The sequence below is a fragment of the Bos mutus genome, chromosome 16, assembly GCF_027580195.1.
Source record: "Bos mutus isolate GX-2022 chromosome 16, NWIPB_WYAK_1.1, whole genome shotgun sequence".
Classification (NCBI taxonomy): domain Eukaryota; kingdom Metazoa; phylum Chordata; class Mammalia; order Artiodactyla; family Bovidae; genus Bos; species Bos mutus.
Window position 1 is genome coordinate 1195425 of NC_091632.1, and position 17910 is coordinate 1213334.

The 17910-nt window shown below is 43.7% G+C and overlaps 1 long non-coding RNA gene across 1 annotated transcript in view; it reads right to left on the bottom strand.

The window, feature by feature from the left end:
- Positions 1-14081: 14081 nt before the first annotated feature.
- LOC138991157 (uncharacterized) overlaps positions 14082-17910 on the bottom strand; it is a 42085-nt gene continuing 38256 nt past the window's right edge. The window contains exon 4 of the long non-coding RNA XR_011467123.1: positions 14082-14454. This is a non-coding gene — a long non-coding RNA (uncharacterized lncRNA). The remainder of the gene's footprint in view (positions 14455-17910) is intronic.

Below are 17910 nucleotides of genomic sequence, written 5' to 3' on the forward strand. Positions count from 1 at the left end.
GATCAGATCTGATAGACAGAGTGCCTGAAAAACTATGGATGGAGATTCATAACACTGTACAGGAAGTGAGGATCAAAATCATCCCCAGGAAGAAATACAAAAAGGCAAAATGGTTGTCTGAGGAGGCCTTACACATAGCCAAAAAAAAGAAGAGAAGCAAAAGGCAAAGGAAAAAAGGAAAGATATACCCATCTCAGTGCAGAGTTCCAAAGAACAGGCAAGAGATAAGAAAGCCCTCTTCAGTGATCAGTGAAAAGAAATAGAGGAAAACAATAGAATGGAAAAGACTAGAGATCTCTTCAAGAAAATTAGAGATACCAAGGGAACATTTCATGCAAAGATGGGCTCGATAAAGGACAGAAATGGTATGGACCTGACAGAAGCAGAAGATATTAAGAAGAGGTGGCAAGAATACACAGAAGGACTATACAAAAGAGATCTTAATGACCCAGATAACCATGAGGGTATGATTACTCACCTAGAGCCAAACATCCTGGAGTGTGAAGTCAAGTGGGCCTTAAGAAACATCACTATGAACAAAACTAGTGGAGGTGATGGAATTCTAGCTGAGCTATTTCAAATCCTGGAAGATGATGCTGTGAAAGTGCTGCACTCAATATGTCAGCAAGTTTGGAAAACTCAGCAGTGGCCACAGGATGGGAAAAGGTCATTTTTCATTCCAATCCCAAAGAAAGGCAATGCCAAAGAATGTTCAAACTACCACACAGTTGGCACTCATCTCACACACATTAATTTTGAGCAAATTAATGCTCAAAATTCTCCAAGTTAGGCTTTAACAGTACAAGAACCAAGAACTCCCAGATGTTCAAGCTGGAATTTAAAAAGGTAGAGGAACCAGAGATCAAATTGCCAGCATCTGTTGGATCATAGAAAAAGCAAGAGAGTTCCAGAAAAACATCTACTTCTGCTTCATTGACTACACTAAAGCCTTTGACTGTGTGGATCACAACAAATTGTAGAAAATTCTTAAAGTGATGGGAAGACCAGACCACCTGAACTGCCTCCTGAGAAATCTGTATGCATGTCAAGAAGCAACAGTTGGAACTGAACATGAAACAGCAGACCAGTTCCAAATTGAGAAAGGAGTACATCAAGGAGGTATATTGTCATCCTGCTTATTTAACTTATATGCAGAGTACATCATGTAAAATGCTGGGCTGGATGAAGCACAAGCTGGAATCAAGATGCTGGGAGAAATATCAGTAACCTCAGATAAGCAGATGACACCACCCTTATGGCAGAAAGTGAAGAGGAACTAAAGATTCTCTTGACGAAAGTGAAAGAGGAGAGTGAAAAAGCTGGCTTAAAACTAAACATTCCAAAAACAAATATCATGGCATCTGGTCCCATTACTTCATTGTAAAGAGATGGGGAAACTATGGAAACAGTGACAGACTGTTTTCTTGGGCTCCAAAATCACTGCAGATGGCGACTGCAGCCATGAAATTAAAAGATGTTTGCTCCTTGGAAGAAAGGCTATGATCAACCTAGAAAGCATATTAAAAAGCAGAGACGTTACTTTGTCAACAAAGTCTGCATAGTCCATGCTATGGTTTTTCCAGTGGTCATGTATGGATGTGAGAGTTGGAGTATAAAGAAAGCTGAGTGCAGAAGAATTGATACTTTTGAACTGTGGAGTTGGAGAAGACTCTTGAGAGTCCCTTGGACTGCAAGGAGATCCAACCAGTTCATCCTAAAGGAAATCATTCCTGAATATTCATTGGAAGGACTGATGTTGAATGTGAAACTCCAATTTGGCCACCTTGTGCAAAGAGCTGACTCATTAGAAAAGACCCTGATGCTGGGAAAGATTGAAGGCAGGAGGAGAAGGGAATGACAGATGAGATGGTTGAATGGTATCACTGACTCAATAGACATGAGTCTGAGCTAGCTCCAGAAGGTGGGAATGACAGGGAAGCCTGGCGTGCTGCAGTCCATGGAGTCACAAAGAGTCAGACACGACTGAGAGACTGAAAAACAGCAACACAATGCAGTGACGAGGGCCCTCCAGGCCCGCCTGCCAGGTTATGCCTGCTATCTTGCTTGGCTCCACACCACGCCATTTATAATACCACGGCTGGAAGTTCCCACTTCTTACCCAACCCAGAGCTCATCACCACCAGGGATGGTGGCATGCTCTGCTCCAGTAAAGGAGGCCTCAAGGAGCCCAGTCTGCCTTGAGACCCACATTCTGACTCGGGACACCGGCTGTCAGTCTGCAACCAAAATGGTACACTTGCTGACCTGAGAGTCAGGGGATGCCTCTCAGTCGGTGCATGTGACTGGGAAGGCCTCCCAAGCCTCCCATTCAGACTTACCAACATTGGCCACGCTAGAGATCCCAGCTATGCCTGGCTCTAGTTGGGGTTCCAGGAGTCTCAGAGCTACCTTGGGCTCTGCACCTAGACCCAGGGATGCGTGGCTCTCAGCCCGTACACCTTAACGTGTGTCAGGGGAGGCTCACCCTGGGGTCCATACCAGGGCTAAGAGGTTTTTCTCTGTCCTGGCTGTCTTTCTAGATGGGAAACAACCACCAACTCATCTGAAGATGCCCTTACGATGTATCCTTAGTAACTGGGAGCTATTGACCCTCAGACTCTGAGGCCAAGATCCTTAAAATTCTTTTGTAATTCTGTATGGCTGTAATATAGCCTGGGGGATGGGGAACGCTGGCCCAAAATTGGGAGCTTAAATTACAATACCATTCTACAATTGGATCTGTTCTTTAAGAGACAAGGGAAATGGGTAGAGATCCCCTATGATCAAATTTTCTTCCAGTTAAGAGACATGAAGGAACTCTGCCTTGAGTGTAAGATTAATGTATGCTCTGAGTGCAGACCTGCTAAACAGATGGTGTTAGAGAGACCACCAAGAAAAAGAGGCCCCCCTTGAAAGTCTGCCTCCCGCCACTCCACCCTCAATATATCCAGAATTAGCCCCATAACCCAGAGTGCCCTTTCCACTGGCTCAAGTATGACCTTTAGCTGAAACTGGAGGGGAATTTGGACCAAACTGAATGCGTAAGCCCTTCTCTCCCCTAGAACTAAGGCAAATAAACAGGATTTGGGAAGCTACATGAATGACCCAGGTAAATATATAGATGCAGTTCAGCATATCACCTTGGCCTTTGACCTAACATGGAAAGATGTCATGGTCATATTTAATCGAACCTTATCTGACCCTGAGAATGATAGGGTCATAAGGGAGGCCTGAAAAGATGCTTTGGGGCTTCATATGTCAAGCAGTAAATATTCAGTGGGGGAAGAGCAGTTCCCTCCTCAGTTCTCAGTTGGAATTATAATAGCCCTGGTCAGATTTGGAAAAGAGACCATCCTTTATTCTGTATAAAGTCATGATTAAAAGCAGCTCAACAGAAAGTGATCAGCTATGCCCAAGTCTCAGCAGTAACTCAGGAGCTCAATGAAAACCCCATCATCTTTTTAGAAAGACTAAAAGAGGCCCTCCAAAATTTCATCAGTCTGGACTTAGACTCTTATGAGGTAAAGGTGATATTAAGGACAAATTCCTGTCCCAATGTGCCTCAGATATAAGAATAAAGTTACAAAAGTTATAACAACAAGACACTATGGCCTTCCTGGATGAGGTAGTCCAGATGGCAACCAATACCTTTTATAATAGAGAACAGAAGAGGGAGGCCAAGGCCCAGGAAAGGGAAAGAAGGAAGGAGACAAGGCATGCCAAAATGCTAGCCACCCAGCAGCCAACTCAGAGTCCTGAAGGACAAGGCACGAGACAAATGCCAAATCTGTAGACAGGCTGGACATTGGGCTAAGCAATGTCTGAATCGTTGCACGCCTCCTATAACAGCCTGTCACAAATGCCACCAACTGGGGCATTGGACAGCGCCCCGCCCTTGGGGCCTGAGAGTCCTGGGGTCAAACTCCAAGCCGTCCCCTGTAATGGTCCATCAGGACTGAAGCAGCCCACTCCAGCCAGCCCACTCCAGCCAGCCCCATATCTCAGATAACCATCACAGAGCTGCAGCCAAGAGTGCAACTGGTTGTGGCAAGTAGGTCTGAAAATTTTTTCATCAACACCGGGCTGCCTACTCTATACTGACCTCCTACTTGAGAGCCATCTCCCCCCAAGACCTGTGCCATTTTGGGTGCCATAGGAAAAACATTTACAAAAGAATTCACCCAGGCACTTCTTTGTTGCTGGTGTGGTCAGATATTTTCCCACCAGCCCATGGTGGTTCCTGAGTGTCCCACTCCTCTGTTAGGAAGGGACATACTTACCAAACTGGGAACCACCTTTATGATGGGGAACTTTTCAGCCCCCAGGGCTCTACAAGTCCTAATTATAGTTGAGGAGCCCACAACAGCCCCGCCTCCCCTACCCCATGAGAAGGGACCAGAGACCTTGGGAGGACAGAATTAACCCTGAGGTGTGTAATTCAGTTCCTAAACTTTTTGACAGTCTCTCACGCCAAAGCACAGATGGTCCAGACACAGGTCACTTATCTCAGAGTTCAAATTATGCATGGGAGATCAAATTATGACTGTCTTCCGACTGAGTGCAAGGGATTCTTCAGCTGCCTGCCCCTCTGACTTGAGAGCAATTTGCGGGCCTTCTTGGGGTTAACCAAGTATTGCAGAATCTGGATACCCAGCTATGGCCGAATCACTCAGCCCTTACATAAAAGCTTGAAAAGACAGGATGATTCAATTCCAATGGCCTGATGATGTCCTCAAAAGAAGGCTGAAGCTGCTCTAAAGCAGGCCTTAATCCAGGCACCTGCTTTAAGGTTGCTGGGCCCAGAGAAACCATTCCAACTGTATGGTCATGAGAGGGAAGGGATAGCCTTGGGATTGCAAACTCAAAGGCTGGGACCTGAACCCCAGGCAGTGGCTTACATATCTAAGAGGCTCGACCCAACTATCTGAGGCTAGCCTCCCTGCTTTCAAAACCTAGAGGCCATAGTAGTCCTAATAAAAGATGCCCTAAAGTTCTCATTAGAAGGTGAGCTAACTATTTTTACCAGCTACCAAGTGAAACAACTTTTAAGTGGAAAAGGCCACTTATGGATGTCAGAACAAAGGATCCTCAGATATCAGTGATCAGTTCAGTGATTATTTCAGTCACTCAGTCGTGTCCGACTCTCTGCGACTCCATGGACTGCAGCACACCAGGCCTCCCTGTACATCACCAACTCCCAGAGCTTGTTCAAACTCATGTCCATTGAGTCAGTGATGCCATCCAACCATCTCATCCTCTGTTGTCCCCTTCTCCTCCTGCCTTCAATCTTCCCCAGCATCAGGGTCTTTTCCAGTGAGTCAGTTCTTTGCATGAGGTGGCCAAAGTATTAGAGTTTCAGCTTCAACGTCAGCCCTTCCAATGAATATTCAGGACTGATTTCCTTTAGGATGGACTGGTTGGATCTCCTTGCAGTCCAAGGGACTCACAAGAGTCTTCTCCAACACCACAGTTCAAAAGCATCAATTTTTCGGTGCTCAGCTTTCTTTATAGTCCAACTCTCACATCCATACATGACCACTGGAAAAACCATAGCCTTTGACTAGACAGATATCAAGTAATACTAATGGAAAGCCTGGGCTTGACCATAGTCTGCTGTGGGACACTCAATCCTGCTACTCTCCTTCCCCTGACAGAAGAGTCTCTCCCTTTTCACTCTTGTGTAGAAATTTTAGACCATTGGACAAAACCCCGAGAGGGATTATTGGAAGAACCTCTGACCAATCCTGAGAAAATTTGGTACACTGATGGGAGCAGCTTTGTCTTAGATGGGGAAAGGAGAGCAGGGTATGATGTAGTCTCCAATCATGAGACCATAGGGGTGAAACCTCTACCACTAGGAACTTCAGCCCAGTTCACTGAGTCCATAGCTCTGACTTGGGCTTTAGACCTGGGGAAAAGGAAGAGAGTAACTATTTACACGGACTCCAAGTATGCCTTTCTGATGCCACACACATGCTGCCACTTGGAAAGTGAGGGGCCACCTGACCACTCAAGGGTCCCCAATCAAGCACGGTGACTGAATTCTTAGGCTCTTGGAGGTAGTCCACCTGCCCACTGAGGTTTTGTTCTCTCACCATGAAAGTGAAAGCGTTAGTCACTCAGTCATGTCTGACTCTTTGCAACCTCATGGACTGTAGCCTGCCACGTTCCTCTGTCTATGGAATTCTCCAGGCAAGAATTCTGCAGTGGGACTGTAGAGGACACCAAAAGGGGAATACAGAAGTGGCATGAGGGAACCAAGCTGCTGAACAGCACTGCAGAGCAGCACTGCAGGGCAATGACCCAATAGGGGTTGCCACCCTAGTTCCACAGGCTAGCTCGCCAGAAACTCTTTCATATACTGAAGGTGCAACCCTCAAGGCTTCAAGTGTGGGCTTCCAACAAGACCATATGGTTTCGAAAGGAGGGTCAGCTCTTTCTGCCTGGATACCACCACTGGAAGTTGGTTAACCCCCTACATGCCACCACTTATCTAGGGGACAAAAGCCTCCAAAGATTACTGGAAAGGTCCTTCAAGGGAATAGGCCTCCAAATGACCATAAGGCAGGTGGTCCCTCGTGTCCCACTTGCCAACTAAATAACCCCTAAAGAGCTCAAAAACTACAGTTGGCCCAACCCATCCAGCATCGGGGAACATACTCAAGCAGGGGAGGACTGGCAGATAGACTTCACCCAGATGCTGGCCTCTCAAGAATATAAGTACCTACCGGTCATGGTAGATCCCTTTACAGGGTGGATTGAAGGCTTTCCCACCCAGACTGAAAGGGCTGAAGAGGTAGTGAAAAAGCCGCTGCACAAAATTATTCCAAGATGTGGTCTACACAGGGTACTACAAAGCAACAATGCGACATCATTTGCTTCTAAAGTCACGCAAGGGGTTTCCAGAGCACTGGGCATTACCTACCACCTTCACTGTGCATGGAGGCCTCAGTCTTTAGGAAAAGTGGAAAGAGTCAATCAATTTTAAAATCAACAATTAAAAAAATAACCCAGGAAATCTACCTCAGATGGAAAGAGGCTCTGCCAATAGCCTTCCTCCTCACTCATATTACAGGTTTCCCTGATAGCTCTGTTGGTGAAGAATGTACCTGCAATGTGGGAGACTGGGTTCAATCCCTGCGTTAGGAAGATCCCCTAGAGATGGGAATGGCTACCACTCCAGTATTTTCGGCCTGGAGAATTCCATGGAGAGAGTCCATCCGGTTGCAAAGAGCTGGACACAACTGAGCGACTTTCACTTTCACTCACATAACTCCTAAAAAACAGATCTGTCCCAGATCCTATGAGATGCTATATGGGAGATCTTTTGTTTACGTCATGGCCTCTTTTTAGATCAAGAGTCTCAGGCCCTCCAATCTTACACTATGGCCATTGAACAATTCCAACAAGAAATGCGCTTGTGGGGTGTCAACCAGGACACAAAGAACTCTGAGGGACTGCCACTATATGCCCTGGACACCGAAGGTATGGAAAGATGGGTCTTGAGGGCTCAATTCCAGCCCAAACAGACAGGCCCATACCCTGTAATACTTTCTACCCCTACAGCAGTCAAGGTTCAGTTCAGTTCAGTTCAGTTGCTCAGTCGCATCCGACTCTTTGCGACCCCATGAATCACAGCACGCCAGGCCTCCCTGTCCATCACCAACTCCCGGAGTTCACCCAAACTCAAGTCCATCAAGTCAATGATGCCATCCAGCCATCTCATCCTCTGTCGTCCCCTTCTCCTCCTGCACCCAATCCCTCCCAGCATCAGGGTCTTTTCCAATGAGTCAACTCTTTGCATGAGGTGGCCAAAGTATTGGAGTCTCAGCCTCAGCATCAGTCCTTCCAATGAACACCCAGGACTGATCTTCTTTAGGATGGACTGGTTGGATCTCCTTGCAGTCCAAGGGACTCTCAAGAGTCTTCTCCAACACCATAGTTCAAAAGCATCAATTCTTTGGCGCTCAGCCTTCTTCACAGTCCAACTCTCACATCCATACATGACCACTGGAAACACCATAGCCTTGACTAGACAGACCTTTGTTAGCAAAGTAATATCTCTGATTTTTAACATGCTATCTAGGTTGGTCGTAACTTTCTTTGACAGCAATCAAGGTACCAGGACACAACTCTGGGATACACTAGTCTCAAATCAAGCTGTGGAAGGAGATAGGAGAGGATGCCCAGTATACCTGTGAGCCCCTGGGAGACCTTTGATACCTATTCAAAACTATGGATCAGCACCATTCTGATGAACATCCAGGGACCTGAATCTCAGGTTAAGCCTCATGTTCTGCCTATACTTCATTACTATCACCTTTTTAGGTTGCTTATTCCAAGGAAACTCTTTCTATGTTTGTTATATCCAAATTCCATAAGCCCTATACCCTAGATGGCATGACGTGGTACCTCTTTCTGGTCTGCCTTGCTGGTTTAGACTACTCAAACAAAGACTACACCCTTTGAGCCTGGCCATCTCAGAGGTTGCCAAGTCCCTCAACAAGTCTGGCTGTTCGGTGTGCCCTGATCCAGCCATCCAAAACGTGATGATATAACATGGTGACTTACTTGAGTATCCTTTAGTGGCCATCCTATACCCTTTGCTGACCTGGCACAGGTCAATAGGAGCTGGCTAAATTCTACTCGCTCATAAGGAGATAATATCCTAGAGGTCAGAAAAGTTGAAACCATGTCTGGTGTTGCCCCAGTATGCTTTATGAGTCACCCCTGGCAAAATGGAAAACCATGCATGAAGGTGCTTGTGATCTCTTCACTGGGGCACTTAGCTTCTCCACCCACTGTAACTGGACTATGGAGATACGGAACTCCTCCCAGCTCTGGGACTCGAGGTTCAGAAACACCAAAACAAGGACCCAAATCCTCAATTGTTCACCTCAGATGGATGGATAGACATCAAAGGAAGCAGTTGGTATCAAAACCAGACCACCAACCCCTGGGGCTGGGAATGGGCACCCCTTGTTGGTGGAGGTGTAAAAAATTGAACATATACATATGATTTTGTGACCCATAACAACTCTAATAGCTTCCCTAACAATAATGATGGAACCTGGTTCGCAGATGTTGAGCAATACGTGAACTGTGAACTTCCAGATGTTCAAGCTGGTTTTAGAAAAGGCAGAGGAACCAGAGATCAAATTGCCAACATCTGCTGGATCGTGGAAAAAGGAAGAGAGTTCCAGAAAAACATCTACTTCTGCTTTATTGACTATGCCAAAGCCTTTGACTGTGTGGATCACAATAAACTGTGGAAAATTCTTCAAGAGATGGGAATACCAGACCACCTGACCTGCCTTTTGAGAAACCTATATGCAGGTCAGGAAGCAACAGTTAGAACTGGACATGGAACAACAGACTGGTTCCAAATAGGAAAAGGAGTTCGTCAAGGCTGTATATTGTCAGCCTGCTTATTTAACTTCTATGCAGAGTACATCATGAGAAACGCTGGACTGGAAGAAGCACAAGCTGGAATCAAGATTGCCGGGAGAAATATCAATAACCTCAGATATGCAGATGACACCACCCTTATGGCAGAAAGTGAAGAGGAACTCAAAAGCCTCTTGATGAAGGTGAAAGAGGAGAGTGAAAAAGTTGGCTTAAAGCTCAACATTCAGAAAACGAAGATCATGGCATCGGGTCCCATCACTTCATGGGAAATAGATGGGGAAACAGTGGAAACAGTGTCAGACTTTATTTTGGGGGGCTCTAAAACCACTGCAGATGGTGCTTGCAGCTATGAAATTAAAAGACGCTTACTCCTTGGAAGGAAAGTTATGACCAACTTAGATAGCATATTAAAAAGCAGAGATATTACTTTGCCAACAAAGGTCCATCTAGTCAAGGCTATGGTTTTTCCAGTGGTTATGTATGGATGTGAAAGTTGGACTGTGTAGAAAGCTGAGCGCTGAAGAATTGATGCTTTTGAACTGTGGTGTTGGAGAAGACTCTTGAGAGTCCCTTGGACTGCAAGGAGATCCAACCAGTCCATTCTGAAGGAGATCAGTCCTGGGTGTTCTTTGGAAGGACTGATGCTGATGCTGAAACTCCAATACTTTGGCCACCTCATGTGAAGAGCTGACGCATTGGAAAAGACTCTGATGCTGGGAGGGATTGGGGGCAGGAGGAGAAGGAGACGACAGAGAATGAGATGGCTGGACGGCATCACCAACTAATGGACGTTAGTTTGAATGAACTCAGGGAGTTGGTGATAGACAGGGAGGCCTGGCGTGCTGCAATTCATGGAGTCACAGAGTCGGACACGACTGAGCAACTGAACTGAACTGAACTGAACAATAATGATGGAACGTGGTTTGCAGATGTCCACATACAGCTATGCAGGTTTGTTCGAGTTGAGACTCGGGAAGGATGTGGGGATGTGTGAGAGCTAATCCCTGCAACCCTGACCAAGATCGTGGAGCTGGGCACACAGCAAAACACTGAGACTCTAACCAGTCCATACACCACTCCAGAAATATTATTTCACTTGTCTTCCAAAACACCATTTGTCCAAAGACAACAATGCATTCTGCATGCAAAAAACCATTCCCAATATACCAAATAGGGGCCCCCATCCAATGTACAGGGTGAAGTTTCATCCAACCAGGGCTAAATCTGACATCTGAGGTCAGCCCACATCAAGGGGAAATCTCCTTGGTGGAAATGGGATATCATTTCCTTTATGCGAAGATTATATGCCTCATCCTACCAGCCTAATGGTATGGGGTCTGTGCAATAGAACTGACTGTTCAAGAGTCTAGTTCCTCAAAGCTAAACAACTTGGAGCAACCTCAGAGGTGATCTGCAGTTTGGTTTCATTTCTAGACAGGCAGTGGAAAAAGTCACATATCGGCACAGGCACTCCTTCCCCTCTTACCAATTACCATCGGATAAAGGAGGACATGCCCATGATAATTCCATCCTGGAAAGTTGGGAGATAGGACATTCTATAGCTTGCAGGCTCTTTTGGTTTGTGGGAATGGCCCTCCTACAGAGGTCAGTACTAAATATCTTGCTGATGATTCAACAAGGATGGAAAGTGACAGTATCAGCTCTAGAGGAACAAGAAAACCCACGACAGTTTGGCAAGGTTGGATAACTGCTGATGAACTCTACTGCTTGGCCTTAGACAGGCACGCCTTAAGGACCCTGAGGTCTAAAGATCACAAGAGAGCCCAGTACCCCTCTCAGTCCCAGCTCAGCAGGAAGCAGCCAGAGAGGCTTTGACACACTTATTCCCAAAGAACTGGGCCTCCTATCTCTTGAGAAGGGAAAAGTTAGGTAGTTAGAATAGGGAAACAGGGCCCAAGATGGCGGTCAGAGGAAGCCATGACTAGGAAAAAAAAAAAAGCCCACAAAAAGCCACGGACTGGAGTGGGAACCTCTGGTGGGAAAACACGCCCCCTTCCCTGGCTGGTCTTGGGTGTAACCAGGTACAGTCCTCTGTTGGTAGAGGCTGTAACCAATCAGGCCCCAGGAATCTGCTCGGGGAGGGAACAAGGGATATAAAAGAGGAAAGCCAAAACGGGACAGGGCCATTCCCACCGGGACTTGTGCACTCTCATATCTCCAAGAGTGTACTGCTTGCTATTTACCCCATAAATCTGGCCTGCTTGAGTTATATCTGGTCTGTCATTTCAATTTTTTGCTACGATGAGACAAGAACTGAGGAAGAAGACCCAACCTGACATTTTGAAGAACCGGCCTGACATTCCCAATAGAAATTTTTGCTACCATTTAAATCTCAGAATAAAGAAGCCATATGGAGCAGAGCCCTAGCTAACCTGCAGTTGAACTGACCTGAACAAGAAATACACGTTTGGAATTTGGGAATTTGGGATTTGGGAATACTGTTCATTGCTGTAGCATCACCTACCTATGCATTTCCTTTTTAAAAAATTACACATGTTCTCCCAGATATGCAACCATTCTTCAGTATACACAAATAAATCAATATACCACATCAACAAACTGAAAAATGGGGTTTCCCTGGTGGCTCAGTGGTGAAGAAGCCCGCTGGAGACATGGGTTAAATCCGTGGACCAGGAGGATCCCACGTGCAGAGGAGCAACAAAGCCCATGCACCATGACCATTGAGTCTGTCCTCTAGAACCAGGAGCCACAGCTACTGAGCCCTTGCGTCACAACAGCTGAAGCCTGCATACCCCAGAGCCTGTCCTTGGCAACAAGAGACACCAGCACAGTGAGACACCCGCACGCTGACAGCACCAGGATGTGGCCGCAACCAGAGAAGAGTCCACACAGCAGTGAAGATCCAGCGCAGCCACAAATAATCAATAAATAGATAAAGCTATTTTTTTTAAAACCTTGAAAAATAAAAATCATATGATCATCTCAAAAGTCGCTAAAAAAAGCTTTGACAAAATTCAACACTCACTTATGGTAAAAACTCTCCAGAAAGTGAGCCTAGAGGGAACCTATCTCAACAAAATAAAGGCCGTTTATGACAAACCCATAGCTAACATAATTCTCAACATGAAAAACTGAAAGCGCTTCCTCTAAGATCAGAGGACAAGGATGTTCACTCTCACCACTTTTATTCAACATGGTTTTAGAAGTTCTAGACATGGCAATCAAAGAAGAAAAAGAAATTTAAAAATTTCAAACTGGAAAAGAAGAAATAAAACTGTCACTGCTTGCAAACAACATGATGCTATACACAGAAAATCATATGCTGCCACCAGAAAACTACTAGCATTAATCAATGAACTTGGTAAAGTTTCAGAATACAAAATTAATACCCAGAAATCTCTTGCATTCCTATACACTAACAACGAAATATCAGAAAGAGATGTTAAGGAAGCAATCCCATTTACCATTGCAACAAAAAGAATGAAATACCTGGGAATGAACCTACCTAAAGGCTTTCCAGGTGGCCCAGTGGTAAAGAATCTGCCTGTCAATGCAGGAGATCCAGGAGATGAGGCTTCTTTCTGTCTCAGGGTCAGGAATCTTCCCTGGAGTAGGAAATGGCAACCCACTCCAGTATTCTTGCCTGGAAAATTCCATGGACAGAAGAGCCTGGCAGGCTACAGTCCATGAGTTGCACAGAGTTGGACACAACTGAGTGACTGCACACACATACACCCAAACCTACCTAAGGAGGCAAAAGACTTGTATTCAGACAAGATACTGATGAAAGAAATAAAAGATGACACAAACAGATGGAGAGATATACCATGCTCTTAGATTGAAAGAATCAATATTGTCAAAATGAGTATACAATCCAAAGCAATCTACAGATTCAATGTAATACCCATCAAACTACCAATGGCATTTTTCAAAGAATTAGAACAAAAAATTTACAGTATGCTGCAGTTGTTCAGCCGCTAAGTTGTGTCTGATTCTTTGTGATCCCATGGACTGTAGCCCACAAGGCCCCTCTGTCCCAGGCAGAATACTGGAGCAGGTTACCATTCTCCAGGGTTACCATCCCCTCGGTTACCTTCTCCAGGGGATCTTCCTGGACTAGGGATTGATCCTGCATCTCCTGCACTGACAGGCAAATTCTCTACCACTGAGCCACCAGGGACGCTCACACAAGAAGTCAGATCAGATCAGATCAGATCAGTCGCTCAGTCATGTCTGACTCTTTGTGACCCCATGAATCGCAGCACACCAGGCCTCCCTGTCCATCACCAGCTCCCGGAGTTCACTCAGACTCACGTCCATAGAGTCAGTGATGCCATCCAGCCATCTCATCCTCTGTCATCCCCTTCTCCTCCTGCCCCCAATCCCTCCCAGCATCAGAGTCCTTTCCAATGAGTCAACTCTTTGCATGAGGTGGCCAAAGTACTGGAGTTTCAGCTTTAGCATCATTCCTTCCAAAGAAATCCCAGGGCTGATCTCCTTCAGAATGGACTAGTTGGATCTCCTTGCAGTCAAGGGACTCTCAAGAGTCTTCTCCAGCACCACAGTTCAAAAGCATCAATTCTTGGTGCTCAGCCTTCTTCACAGTCCAACTCTCACATCCATACATGACTACTGGAAAAACCATAGCCTTGACTAGACAGACCTTTGTTGGCAAAGTAATGTCTCTGCTTTTGAATATGCTATCTAGGTTGGTCATAACTTTTCTTCCAAGGAGTTAAGTGTCTTTTAATTTCATGGCTGCAGTCACCATCTGTAGTGATTTTGGAGCCCAGAAAAATACAGTCTGACACTGTTTCCACTGTTTCCCCATCTATTTCCCAGGAAGTGGTGGGACTGGATGCCATGATCTTCGTTTTCTGAATGTTGAGCTTTAAGCCAACTTTTCCACTCTCTTCTTTCACCTTCATCAAGAGGCTTTTGAGTTCCTCTTCACTTTGTGCCATAAGGGTGGTGTCATCTACATATCTGAGGTTATTGATATTTCTCCCGGCAATCTTGATTCCAACTTGTGTTTCTCCCAGTCCAGCGTGAAGTAGGGAGGTGCTAAAACCAGGAAAGGATGGGAAGAAGTGTGAGCGTTTTTTCCTTCTCAGAAATGGACAATTATTATAATTGATTAAATGAGCACAATCACAAAATGCTCTCTGGGCTATGTACAAAGTCAGGTCAATAATAACAGCAATAATAAGTCACATTTCTCCAGCACTTACTATGTGCCAGGTACTATTGTATGAGCTTTACTTTTGTAAGACTTAATCCTCAAGACAACCCCATGAAGTAGGTAATGTCCATTTTAAACCTATTTTACAGATGAGCAAACAGATACAGGTAAACTTCTCAAGATCTTATCTCCATTGGCAGTATCTGGGATTCAACTCCAGAGTCCTGTCTCTTAACCACTAAACTAGGCTTTCAGTGGTCCAACGACCCTTCTGGAGTTTATACCTTTCAAACAGTATCCCTAAACTGATCATTAGACACCAGTTTCAAAGACATGTGCATAACTCTGCTCATTTTGCATGGGGGAAAGTCTAGAAAGGTTAAGGGACTTGACCAAGCTCACGCTGTCCATAGATGGGGAATTAGGACTGCAGAAAACCCTGTGGCCTTTCCCAGTGGAGCACAGTAGAAAGCAGGGTCTCTGGAAACCACTCTGAGCCACAGCATCTTCTCTGACTGTCTTTTGCCAGGCCCCTTCACCAGTGCAAGTGCCAAAGCTCCTGGGGAGGATATTTCCACAGAGCATGAACACATAAAAGACCTGGAGTAGACAAAGCAATCTTTTTTTTTTTTTAATTAAATTAATTTATTTATTTTTAAATGAAACAAAGATGAATATTTTTAATGGTAAAAGCTACCATTCACAAAGAAGATAGACATCATAAATCATTAGACACCCAACAACAAACAGACAAAGATACATAAAGCAAAAATCAGAAGAAATATAAAAGGAAAGAAAAATAGATATCATCTTAGTGAGACATATTAACCTTTCTCTGAGAATATTTTATCAAGCACAGAAAAAATAAGAACAGGAACATCTTGAATGATGTCATTAATAATTTAAATATAATAGATTTCTATTATATTACTCTAATATCCTACACAAATATATTTAAAATTTTGTTTCTCATACATTGTTATTAGATTCCCATAGGACATTTAGAAAAACTGCCAAAAGATAAACATTACTAGATTTCAAAAAGTAGAATTATTTTTTGTGTGATTCAGTTATATGTATACACATATATTATTTTTGAAATTATTTTGCATTATAGGGTATTACAAAATATTGACTATATTTACATGTGCTATATAGCAAACCTTTGTTGTTTGTTATATATCTATTTTTTTATTAGAAATCTAGCATTCTATTCATACTAAGTCAAACAAGTGGAATCAAAATGTCGTAATTATTTTTAGTTAGGCAAAAATTCATGTTTTCTAAAAATATATATTATACATATTATTTATATATATTTGCAAGAGCTTTTCTACTATGCTTGATAAAGACTTGAGAAAGGACATAAAAAATAAAAAAAAGAAGAGATGGAGAAATTGGAAAACATAAACTAAATGAAATGAGAGCACTGAACATGAAATAGAAAACATGAAACAAGCTAGATAAAAGTAAAAGACCTCATATAGTCCAGTTATTTCTAAACACAGCTGCTCATTAGAAACATATCTGGAGCCCCGGCAAAAAAAAAAAAAAAAAGCAATACCTGGGCATTTGTATTTTTCAAAAACTTCCAAGATAATTCTGATATACATCTGGATTTTAAAAAGTGATTACAGGTTTTCTATTAATGTCATTTTGGTGATATAGAATTCTATTATGTTTCTGTTGACTAATCATGATAGAATGGTATTAAGTGAGTAATAGTTACATAATCACAATAGTGAAAGATGTTTATCAGTTTTCACAATCAATAGCCAAACAAAAAATAAAAGATAATTACAACTGCAAGCCATAATGGGAACATGGTTAACCTAACAGTATAAAATAATTACATACAATTTGGAGGAGTGGTCAAGCAGAGTTTTGTGGTAAGTGGAAATGCATACATGCAGATGTTTTCATCTGCTTGGCCAGTCTGTGTCTTTTGGTTGGTGCATTTAATCTATTTACATTTAAGGTAATTATTGATATGTATGATCATATTATCATTTTCTTAATTGTTTTAGGTTTATTTTTTGTAGGTAGGTCTTTATCTTCTCTTGTTTCCTGCCCAGAGAAGTTCCTTTAGCATTTGCTGTAAAGCTGGTCTGGTGGTGCTGAATTCTCTTAACTTTTGCTTGTCTGGAAATCTTTTGATTTCTCCATCAAATCTGAATGAGAGTGTTGCTGGGTAGAGTATTCTTGGTTGTAGGTTCTTCCCATTCATCACTTTACATGTATCATGCCATTCCCTTCTGGCTTATAGAGTTTCTGTTGAGAATTCAGCTGATAGCCTGATGGGAGTTCCCTTGTATGTTGTCTTTTATCCCTTGTTGCTTTTAATATTTATCTCTCTTTAATTTTTGTCAGTTTGATTACTATGAGTCTTGGTGTGTTCCTCCTCAGGTTTATCCTGCCTGGGACTCTCTGTGGTTCTGTGACTTGGTTGACTCTTTCCTTTCTCATGTTAAAGAAGTTTTCAGCTATTATGTCTTCAAATATTTTCTAAGGTCCTTTCTTTCTTCTCCTTCTGAGATCCCTATAATGTGCATGTTGGTGCACTTAACGTTGTCCCAGAGGTCTCTTAGGCTGTTTTCATCTGTTCTGCAGCAGTGATTTCCACCTTCTGTCTCCAGGTCATTTATCTGTTCTTCTGCCTCAGTTATTCTGGTGTTGATTCCTTTTTGTATATTATTCATCTCTGCTTGATCTTTAGTTCTTCTAGGTCTTTGGTAAACTTTTCTTGCATCTTCCCAATCTTTGCCTCCATTCTTTTTCCAAGATCCTGAATCATCTTCACTATCATTATTCTCAATTCTTTAAGATTGCCTATCACGATATCCTTTGGTTGTTTTTCTGGCATTTTATTTTGTCCCTTCATCTGGGACATAACTTTTTGCTTTTTCATGCTGTTAACTTTCTGTAATGTGGTTTTTGTTTTAGTCACTGTGACACTGTGGTTCTTCTTGCTTCTGGCCTCTGATGGAGGAGGCTAAGAGACTTGTGTAAGCTTCCTGATGGGAGGGACTGGTAGTGGAAAAACTGGGTCTTGCTCTGGTGGGTAGGGCCTTGCTCAGTAAAGCTTTAATCCAGTTATCTGCTGATGGGTGGGATGGCACTCCCTCCTTGGTAGTTTTTGGCCTGAGGTAACCCAGCCCACAGTCCATGGGGTTGCAAAGAGTCAGATATGACTGAGTGAATGAACTGAACTGAACTGAACTGAATTGACTAGCCCTTGGTTGGGTGAGTGGTGATCTTCAAGAGTGTTGGTGGCTCAGACAGTAAAGAATCTGCCTGCAAAGCAGGAGACCCAGGTTTGATCCCTGGGTTGGGAAGAT